Here is an 8,503-nt window from a genome sequence, read left to right on the forward strand (position 1 = left end):
GTTCAGATCTGGGAGCAAGAGTGGGAATTCTCATTGATTTCCAGGCAACACCAAGTGTGCCTGCTGATCTAAAGTTTCACGGCGATAACGACAAAGACAGCAACGTCGACAGCTTTCGGCTTTTACCCTGTTACCATGGCGACACACAAACAGATCGGCATTTTTGATTAGTCCATATATTATGCATTAGCCAATCAAAAGGCACGACACGGTTTGACCACGGCGGAAATAGAGGATGTAGGCGGGGAGAGGCGTTAAGAACAAGCACTTGTTTTGTTTTGTTTTGTTTTGTTAGTTTTACACTTTTTTTTTGATTTGATTTGATTTTTTAGCGTTCATAGCAACGTCATGCTCAGATTCAAAAAACTTTTTTCAGTAAAATTACCCAGATTGGATTCTTGTTAACTAGAGCAACCGTCGGGTCAGTATTTGTTGTATATATATTATTAAATATATAATTATTTATTTATTTATTTATTTATTTATTTATTTATTACATTGGTTAATATTAACGACCAATATCAATTTTTGGTATTTTTTTACGACCTGCCCCAGCGTAGAATAAACACTCCCAACCTCATCATGTTAAGAACGGCTTTTAGAATAACCCCCCCCCACCCACCACCTTATCTTAAGAATGGCTTTCGAGGTTGTGGGTATTTAATCCGAAAGGCGTTCTTAGCATGGGGAGGTTGGAGGTGTTTATGCTACGCTGGGGCAGGTCGTAAAAAATACCCCCCCTTTTTTTTCAGTTATTAACATCTAGGATACCTTATTTTCATAAAACAAAGTAAAAATAAATCTATGCGTTTTTTAGTACTTCAAAACTTTAGTAAAGATGTTGGCACTTCTGCATGACAGTGCCATGAAACGACCGAGATGAGTTATCGATCCCTGTTCTTTGAATGAGAAATGCCCTCTATCGGCCGTTCTGTGAACCTCAAATATAAACAAGTGTCTCTGAGAACGCAAAAATATATAATAACGAAATAAATAATACAAAAATATATGAAAAACAAAACATTTATTGTATGAAAAATATCATTTTAAAATTTGAATATTATTTATTTTAAATGAGTTATTTATAAGTGAAAATGGTGCTAGTGCACCTACTGTTCCGCGCTATTTTTTAAATCGTATTTCCAAGTTTAATTAAAGTTTTATGATATGTTTTTTTTTTTTTTATTCAGTTGTCTAGAATAGGTACGAAACATCCCCTCCTGTTAAGAATGGCTTTTAAAATAATAACGTTATTATTTCAGCACGGATCAATAAGTGCACTAGTACCATGAAAATAAAATAAATGTTAAAATCATGAAACATTTATAGATTGTTTTTTAGAATTGTATAAAATGTAGCAACATATAATTTTTTTTTTCACAATAAAATTGTATAAAAATATATCAAAATATAATTTTAATGTTTTAATATTCTTTTTTTTTTAAATTAATGATTTATAAGTGAAAATAAAATGCATGTTAAAAACAAAACATTTATAAATTGTTTTTAGAATTAGTTTTTTGGGGTGGGGGTAAATTTCCAAAAAACTATTCTTTTTTTTTTAAATTAGAATATTTTCTTTATTGGTCTTTTATCTTCAATTTGTGATAGATAAAACTTTGGTACATAAATTAATTATTAAAATTTTAATAGATATTTCAAAATGGGGAGGGGTAATTTAAAAAAACAACGTTTGTCTAAAATATTATATTTGGCTTATTGGTAAGAGCATAACATTTCACAGTGACCCTGAAAATATCGTAAAAATTGAACCAATAAAAAAATTTTGATAGATTTTTAAAGTTTAAAAATTGAAAAATATTTAACTCGTAAAATTCAATTGATTTCATTACGTAAAAAAAAAATGGCTGCATGAAGGCACGTCGGCATTTTGTAAACATTTTGTAAACACTGTTTTTTTTTTAAATAAAAAAATAATATTTGTATTATTTTTTAAACAACTTTAATAGTTTATTTTGGAAGTATATTCCATACAGAAAATAAGCAACCCACTTTAAAAAGAGAAATTACGAGTTTTTTATATTTTATTCGTAGTTTTCTGTTATGGGTGTAAAAAATTCCTCCGAATTTCTGATACACCTAAGCAAACACATGTCAGAAATAGAAAGGGAAGATTAATTATGGCGTTTTTAGGCCACCGTAGTTCTCAACTGGAAGAAAGGGAGACAAACTCGCTCTGTGACAATTTAAAGTTGCGGTATTTTTGAATCCTTGCTTAAAAAATATTTTATTTAAAAAGTACATGGAATATAAAATATAAATATGGATACATTCTTAACAATGAAGAATGGAAGTACCCATTGATTAGTATTTTTTATAGGTAAGTGATTTTTTGGAATTTATATTTATATATATTTATTATATTCGAAGTAAGTTAATATTCGTTGATTTTCTTGAAATCTTTTTTAAAGGAAACCGATTAAAAAAAACAAATATTGGATATTTTACTATTAAACCTGTTATTATTTTAAAATTTGGTCTTTGCTCCTTTTATTGAAAAAAAAAATAGGGTTCAAATTACATTTTTCAAGTAGTTATGAGCTTCGAAAGATAGTAAGTCTAATTATTCAAGTTTTTATCACGCATTTTTAATGGCGACTTCTGACACTGCTATTCCACTACCCATATATAAGAAAGTTGTATTTCCTTTTTAAATAAATAGAAAAAAATGAGGTATTAATATGAAAAACAAAAATATGAAAAAAAAAAAAAAAATTAAAGGAGTATAGGAGATTGTTTTTTTTTGTTTGTTTTTTTGACAAGTGGCCACTTTTTCTCTTTTTATTACCTTGATTGCAAAAATGTCCCCACATGTCCCGAGTTTTTGTGTGGTTTTTCCTTTTTCTTTTTTTTTTTTTTTTTTTTTTTTTTACACCTTAAGAACGATTTTGTCATTGAAAACAATCGCAAATAAATAGTTTGGTTACTTTGGGTAATTATTACTATGACGTCATGGGGGACACCTCACTGAAAATAATTGTTTCAGTAAATTTGTAGATTAACACTCTTGCCCCGTCCTTGAAATGAGATTCTACGTTTTTAGGCAATTACGTGTACTGTAAACATTTTAAAAAAAAAAAAACTCGTCGGAAAGCGAAAAACAAAGAAAAACATTGATTATTTGGATTCTTTGGATTACTGTTCTCATTTTGAGCTGTACTTACAACGTTTCAACCGATGTATTTTCCGACCTTCTTCAGGTATATCTTGTCGAACTCGGAATCTTTTTTGCCGAACTCGAAAATCTACACGGAATTTTAAACGAAACCCTTAAGGGTAACACGTTCTCGTTCTTTGAAAATTCCCGAGTTCGGCAATACATAACCGAAGAAGGTCGGAGGTTACATTGGATGAAAAGTTGTGAAAATGACATTCAAGGGGAAAACAGTAGCCCGAATAATCCAAATAATACGAATTATCAATCTTTATCTAAAAAATTCAGAAACAAAGACAAAATTAATTTATAGACGGGGATCAATTAACTATCTAGAACTGCTAATTTTTTTACAACTAATGCTAAGTCTGATTGGCAAGGTCGTAAGACTACACATAATCGCCTACATAAGTAACCCCCCCCCACCACCACCAAAATAAACCAACAAAAACTGCACAGAATTTTTTCTTCTCTAGCTAATATTTTTTTTTGGGGGGGGGGGGTACTTGCTCGAAAACGCTAGAACGACCCGGTAATGGTGGTTCATTTTACATTAAATTTGTAGAAAAGCCGATACCCCACTTTAAAATTTAAATTCATTGTTTTCTTTTTCTTTTCGCTAATTTTTCGAAGTGTTCACAAGTAATCGCATAAAAAGGTAGAATCTCATTATATTTTTTTTTCTAGGGAGCGGGTTGGGGGTTTAGTTGAGGGTGTTAATCTAGAAATTAAAAAAAATAATAATAAAGCTGAACTAACTGCTACCAGGATGCCAATTTTGTGGAGAGACGGATTTTCCTACACTAAAACCTGATGTTGCATCTAACTTTGCCCTCGTGGGGAGGAAAGTAAATAAGGGCAAGTTCAACAACGAAATTGAAAATCCCACTTCTTTTTGTTTTTCACTTTTAAGTTAACGTATTAATAAATCAACTCTGTTGTTAAAATAATAAAGCAAAACCGACTTCGAAATCTAGTGAGCAATGCCCTTTTTACATCCCAACTCCTTCTCACAGAAGAGACGTTGCTAGTTTTTCTCTAATATATCATTATTTTCATGGTAGGTGCTCGACTGAGTTTCGATCTATGCCCCCCCCTGTTAAACATTCACAACTTCACAACATACACTCGTCTAGTTACGATCACTGTCAATAGTTTCCATACCTCTCTCTCTCTCTCTCTCTCTCTCTCTCTCTCTTTCTCTCTCTTTCTATCTACTTTAAACGAAATAAAACTTCCATGAGCAAAGTTTCTTTCCTAGAAATGCCTGTCCGTGGAGCATTGTGTAGGACTTTCCTAGCTGATTACAACTTGATCGTTTTCAAGTCCAATGTAAACAAATTCTTGTTGAGCTGCCTTAAAGTGAACCTTGGATTTATTTCTTGTTTCTCACATTTCATGAACGATGGTTCTGATAAAGGGGAGAGAATTGCTGCTTTCTTGGACAGAATCTATCAAACATTTATCATTGTCTAGTTTTTGACCTTGAAATAATATTTATATATTAATAGGATAGCGCGTGTGTTATTTATTTTGTGTGCCACGCTTACATCCGAGTGACTGTTGTTTTATTGTTCCGGACTTCCATTTCTTGTAATAAATAATTTTCCCAAGTATTCTTCACAAGTTTTGGTTTCGGTTTCGATTATAACTGATGACAAATAGATGACGTAAGTGCCATGCAGAATTCTTAGTAAAATTATTTATAAAAAAATAAATGATGAGCGCCATTTATTTTTTTAATAAATAATTTTACCAAGAATTCTTCGTGGCATTTCACTTGGGTGTAAGCGTGACACAATAAATAACACACACGTTATCCTATTAATATATAGATACGTGTCAGGAGCTGCTAGAAAGGACTTGTCCTGCCTTGATAGAGTTCAAAATAGATTTCATAGCCTCCTAGGAGATGCCCTTTTCTCTTCCCTGCAACCTCTATCTCACAGAAAAGATGTTGCGAGTTTGTCTCTGATGTATCGCTATTTTCATGGAAAGTGTTCGACTGAGCTTCAGTCTATGGTCCCCTCTCGCCAAACTTTCACAAGAAACACTTGTCTAGCTGAAAACACTATCAATAACTCCCCCCACTCTTTATCTGTGCCTAAACCTAAACATAGATTCCATGAACAAAGCTTCTTTCTTAGAACTGCACGCCTGTGGAATTGTCTTCTGTTTTCCTGCTTTTCGGCTGACTACAATATGGTTGTCTTCAAGTCTAACGTAAACAAGTTCTTGATGAGCCGTTCCATATAAGTTAACAAATTTACCGAATTGATTACTATATTGTCCAATTTCTACTGTACACTCTTTAACCCTTATCCTCGAGTGACCTCTTGGCCTTGATAATGTGGTGATGCCTGTGTAAAAAAAAAAAAATAAGATTACTTCGTGTTACATATAAGAGAAGGGTAAATCTGTCGCGCGCATTGGGAATTTCTAGTGATCTTTTAAACCAACGCATTAAGGTGAAATCATTACGTACTTTATCTTACCGTTTTTTTATCCTTGAACAGTGGCAAACCCGAGACAATTAAGAACAAACGCCTACCTTTAAAATTAAACACAAATTTTATTGATCCTTGGTTGCAAAAAAGGAATGCCCATTTTTTGCCTCTGTAAAGAGCTGGCATTAACCTCGTAAGGTGTTAGTTTTTATTTCTTCAACAGGAACTGAGAGTTGGTTCATTCTGTCTTCGAAGATAGGTGTTTCCAGCCGTAAAAGCGTTCGACAAGATGCCGTTATGATGTAAAGGATCCGATATTCGCACTGTCAGCATAGTGCACAAATCCATGATCAATGTTCATGTTAATTCGGTAATTATACCAAGAAAAGTCTCTTAATGGACTTAATGAAGATGTGCGTATATTTAGGCGTGAAATAAATGATTTGAGTCCATAACGGACTCTTAGTAATGAGTAGACATGGGACGATTCCAATATTTTTCCCGATTCCGTTACAATTATTGATTTTGTGCTAAATTTCCGATTCCGGTACGATTACCGATTCCGATTTTTTATAAATCTCAAAATATTTTACTATAAAATTGTTATTTTCTCCCGATTACTGTAAAAACACATCTTAAATATGCATGTATTTTCTCAAACGTAATGTGATGTAGAGATTTTAGTCTTACTGGAAGTTTAAATCAATAAATATTTATTATCTTATTATTAATATAAGCAGTGAATGATGTTTCTTAAACCAAAATCAAATAAAAATATAATTAAAGGAATCGGTTTTGGCATCGGAAAATAGACTCAATTTTTTCCGATTCCTATACCGATTCCGATACTTCAAAAAGCTCCGATTTTTTCAATTTCGATTAATTGTCCCAACACTAGTAATGAGTTTAATTATTTAGGCATAATATAAACTGTCTCAAGATGAAAGTTGGAGGCGTCATGCCTCTTGTAGGGACTGAGTTTCAGAGTCCTCCTTGAATTTGGCTCTGTTTGTTGTGACTGAAATGGATTCCTCCGATCTGTCCAGTTCATTTGCATAGCTGCAACTGAAAAGCAAACTCACAAAATACAAAAAGCCCGCGAAAATGCAACACTTGAGGTCGCCAAGCTAATCAAGAACCTTGATTCCAGTAAAGCAACTGGCCCTGACGGCATTCCAGTTATAGTGCTGAAAAAACTCCAACCAGAACTTGCCCCCATACTTACCAAGCTGTTTAAGCGTTGCCTTAAGGAGAAGTGCTTTCCAACACCCTGGAAAATCTCATCAGTATGCTCTGTATTTAAAAGTCATCTCCCTCTCAGTACAGACCAATAAGTCTCCTGTGTGTCATGAGTAAGTTGTTGGAATCCATATTAAATAAAGAAGTAGTCAACCACCTCAACAGAAACAACCTTCTTAGTGACATGCAATATGGTTTCCGCTCTGCAAGATCTACAGCAGATGTGCTAACGGTTATATCACATAGAATTAGTGAATCTCTTGACAAATGTTTCCTTTCCAGGGCAATTGCTCTTGACATATCAAAGGCCTTCGATAAGGTATGGCATAAGGGCCTACTTCACAAGATTTCCAGCTACGGTATTACTGGAAATGTTTTCTCAATCATTAAATCATTTCTCTCTTTCATTTCTTTCATAAGAGTAGTGGTTGATGGGCAGAAATCAGAGGCCCACAGTATTAATGCTGGAGTCCCCCAGGGGTCCATCCTGGGCCCAACTCTCTTCCTAATCTACATCAATGATCTCCCAAAACACATACTTAAATCATTCGTTGACATATATGCTGATGACACGACCATATATGGCAACACATCAAAGGCCGTAAATGACAAAGTTCTCTCTAATCCTCTCTCCTCTGATCTTGAGCGCGTGGTACAATGGGGGAAGAGGTGGCTGGTCACTTTTAATGCATCCAAAACCAAGCTTCTATCTTTACATCATCAACGCTCTGATCCCCATCTGGCATCAATTGAAATGGATGGATCTCGTCTTGGGGAGGCTCCATGTTTTGACAAGCTTCTGGGTTTGACCTTTACTCCTGATCTGAAATGGAACACGTACATCAAATCTGTTGCCAGGGACGCTGGGAAAATGGTGGGATCCTTCTACCGCTCCAGAAGATATCTCACTACTGATGCAATTCTCTATCTGTATAAAAGCCAAGTACGTCCAAGGATGGAGTACTATTGCCACATCTGGGCAGGAGCTGTTAAAAACAGCCTATTCTGCCTTGACAGAGGACAAAATAGACTTCGTTGTTTATTGGGGGATGCACTTTTCTCTTCCCTGCAACCTCTCTCCCACAGAAGAGACGTTGCGAGCCTGTCTTTGTTTTATCGTTATTTCCATGGTAGGTGCTCGTCTGAGCTCCAATCCCTCGTCCCCCTCGCCAACCTTTCACGAGAAACACCCGTCTGGCTGAAACTACTGTCAATAATTTTCCCCACTCTTTATCTGTGCCTAAATCCAAACGTAGATTCCATGAGCAAAGCTTCTTTCTTAGAACTGCATGCCAGTGGAACTCTCTGCCGCTTGCCTGTTTCCCACCTGACTACAACTTGGACGTCTTCAAGTCCAACATAAACACATTCCTGACAAACCGCCCCCTTAAGTAAGACACTCTATCAAAACCCCCACTACTAATGATTACTACAATACTATCTCATTGATTACTGTACACGCAATAACCCTTATAAGAAATTACTTCGAAGGGAGCTTGAGTTTCACGTGTGTACTATCAATAAAAGTGCGCACACGAAAAATGTCTGGAAACTGTTTGAACACACCTCGTGTGTGGTGTGTGGTGTGTGTGTGCGCGCGTGCGTGCGTGCGCGTGTGTGTAATATATATATATATATATAT

General features: G+C 34.7%; 1 protein-coding gene across 1 annotated transcript in view; it reads left to right on the forward strand.

Annotated features, from left to right (window-relative positions):
- The first annotated feature begins 317 nt into the window (after window positions 1-317).
- The window catches only part of LOC145260629 (dynein axonemal heavy chain 12-like), a 572,171-nt gene continuing 563,985 nt past the window's right edge, over window positions 318-8,503 (forward strand). The window contains exon 1 of the mRNA XM_080118949.1: window positions 318-421. The gene's annotated coding sequence lies outside the window, so the exon portion shown is untranslated. The remainder of the gene's footprint in view (window positions 422-8,503) is intronic.

The sequence above is a fragment of the Euprymna scolopes genome, chromosome 36, assembly GCF_053919585.1.
Source record: "Euprymna scolopes isolate OS-2025 chromosome 36, ASM5391958v1, whole genome shotgun sequence".
In the NCBI taxonomy this organism is placed as follows: Eukaryota; Metazoa; Mollusca; class Cephalopoda; order Sepiida; family Sepiolidae; genus Euprymna; species Euprymna scolopes.